The sequence below is a fragment of the Anolis carolinensis genome, chromosome 1, assembly GCF_035594765.1.
Source record: "Anolis carolinensis isolate JA03-04 chromosome 1, rAnoCar3.1.pri, whole genome shotgun sequence".
NCBI classification, from domain to species: Eukaryota; Metazoa; Chordata; class Lepidosauria; order Squamata; family Dactyloidae; genus Anolis; species Anolis carolinensis.
The window spans coordinates 80211156-80214089 of NC_085841.1; positions in this window are offsets into that span (position 1 = coordinate 80211156).

The window sequence follows — 2934 nt, forward strand, 5'->3', positions numbered from 1 at the left end:
GATCAATGCTATGGAGTCATGGGATTAGTAGTTGGCTGACTGCAAGGGTATCTATATTGTTGGTTTAATGCTATGGAATTCTTGGGTCTGAACTTTGGTGAAGCACTGGAACTCTTGGGTAAAGAGTTTCTAAAGGGTAAAGACTTTCTAAAACTACAACTCCCATAAGTCCATAGCACTGAGCCATGCCAATGAGAGGGCTGTCAAACTGCATTAATTAGTCAGTGTAGATACACCCTTAGAACCAGTCTCCTAGGATAGTGGTTTCCAACCTTTGTTCCTCCAGATGTTTAGGACATCATCTCCCAGAAGCTGCAGCCAATTTAGGGCCCTTAGGGCCCTTCCAGACAGGCCCAAAATGTGAGACCCGTCTTGCTTTTAACTGAGGTACTTAATTTGTTCTGGATTTCCCTTCCCCCCCCCCCCCCTCTCCTGACACATCATTTTCACATGTCAGGAATAATCTGCAAAAGGGCCTGCACTGCTGGCAGGCCCCTTGGGTACAGGGTTTTGGGGAAACTGGAGGGCTGGAGGGACACTGGATGTCATCCCAAGTCAACTATTGGTTGACCTGGGATGGCATCTAACCACTACCTGAGGGAAAGCCCGGGGTTTGGATTGGGGGCGAGGACACAAACCCATGAGGAAGTGGGTTAAAATAACCCACTTCCTCCTGAATTTCTGCCCTGTCTGAAGGGCCCTTAGTCAATTGCCAGGAATGTTGGGAGCTGAAGTCCAAAACCCCTGGAGGACCAAAGGTTGGGAACAGCTGCCTTTGACACCATTAAAATGTTGGACAACGCTGTGTGGATTTTGAGCATCAATAGATAAAGCAAACAAAATCGTCTGCTAGGTTGTATTTCTAAGAAAATAGCATCAGTTCAAAACACCTAGAAGATTGGAAAGCATTTTCCTAGGAGGTACTGAAATGCATTACTTTCAGCATTTGTCTGTACATATCTCCTTTCTTGGACAGGATCAGGATTAATAATGACTTTAAAAGATTAGAGAGCTGGACAAAACTAACAAAATGTATTTCAACAAAGAGAAATGTAGGATACTTCACTGAGGCAGAAAAAAATGAAATTCACAGATACAGAATAGGTGATGCCTCACTCAACAACAGCCCATGTGCAAAAGATCTTGGAGCCTAAGTAGACCACAAGTTGAACATGAACCAATAACATAATGCAGCAGCTAAAAAGCCAATGGGATTTTGGTCTGTATCAAAAGGAGTATAGTATCTAGATCAAGGGAAGTAATCGTACTTCTCTATTCTGTTTTGGTCAGACCTCACTTAGAATACTGTGTCTAATTCATGGCATCACAATTTAAGAGGGATATTGACAAGCTGAAATGTGTCTAGAAGAGAGCAACTGAAATTATAAAGGTCTGGAGACCATGAATTCCTATAATGAGCAGATTAAAGAGCTAAGTATGTTTAGCCTGCAGAAGAGAAAGTTGAGACATGATCACCATGTTTAAATAATTGAAAAGATGTCATAACGAAGAGGGAGCATACTTGTTTTCTGCTGACCTGGAGAGCAATAAGTTCAAATTACAGGATAGGAGATGCCACCTGAACATTAGGAAGAACTTCCTGACCGTAAGAGCTATCCAACAGTGGAACTCTGCCTTGAATCCGGGGGAAGCTCCTTCTTTGGAGTCTTTTAAACAGAAGACCATCTGTCAGGGGTGCTATGATTGTGCTTTTTCTGCATGCAGGGGGTTGGACTGGATGGCCCCTGTGAGGTCTCTTCCAACTCTATGATTCTACCAGAACCTTAAACCCAACATAGGTACAATCCATTAAAAAACATGCTCCCAATAATTCACATGTCTACCCCTTCTTTTTTAAACAGCTGTTGTTTGTTTGAAGATATGGGGCCATTTTGCTGCCTGAGATTGAGTAGCAAATGCCACCCCACCCCACCCCACCTTCAGGTCAAATTGCATAGTACTACTAGTAAATTATTTTTGCCCATGGAGCAGGAAATCCGTAGGCAGCTCTTTTCATCTTTAGCAATAAAGATAAAGCGGCATCAAATAAAATCATGAAGAAATGGGCCACCTTTTCAGAATAAACAAAATTTTCCATCTAGGAAAGCTGCCACACCCTGCTAAGTGCAGAGCCAGAACGGATGTTCAGCAAAACATCTGAACTTTAAATTTGGGTTGGGTGTTGTATTTAGTTTTTGACAGCTTTATGAAACAACAGACTAGAAGGTCTCAGTTCCAGCATGTGCTATTAAGAAGCTAAAGTAATGGCAAAGATATCTTCTCAGGTCCTGGAATACTTCATGACCCATTCTTGAGAGATGTATCAAAATGTGCCCTCTGCTAACTCTACTGCTATGTTCATTTTACTGGAATTTTAGGGACTATGCAGCCCATTCCACTCAGAAGTTATTTCCCATCCGGAGCACTAATGGGTTCAGTATTTAAAGCAGGGCAGGGAGGACAATGAAATCCACTTTCTCAAGCCCAGTTGCACATGCCTGAGTTTGGATCCAGTCCCAAGTTTTGGACTTTGGAAAACCTTTCCATGAAAAATGTTGGCTGAGACTGAGATGTGTTACAAGTTAAAGTCCTACACTCTGAACTAATCTAGTGATTCCCAACATTTTGTTTTGGACTAGAAGTCCTGGAATCCTTGACAATTGTCCATGTAGCACAGGGCTTCTGAGAGTAAAATTTCAAAACCATATGGATGACCAAAGATAGAACCACTGGATGAATAATTACTGGGATAGAATGCCCTTATTTGGTTTGGGTGAGTCTAGTAGCTATCTCAGTTCATAAAATGATAGTTGTCACATGCTTTATTTCCCGGCTGCTAACAATTCATAAGAGCCCCCGGTGGCACAGTGGATTAATGTCGCACCTCAGCACTGGTTCACCTTGCTCCAACACACAAACTCCACCACAGCAGGC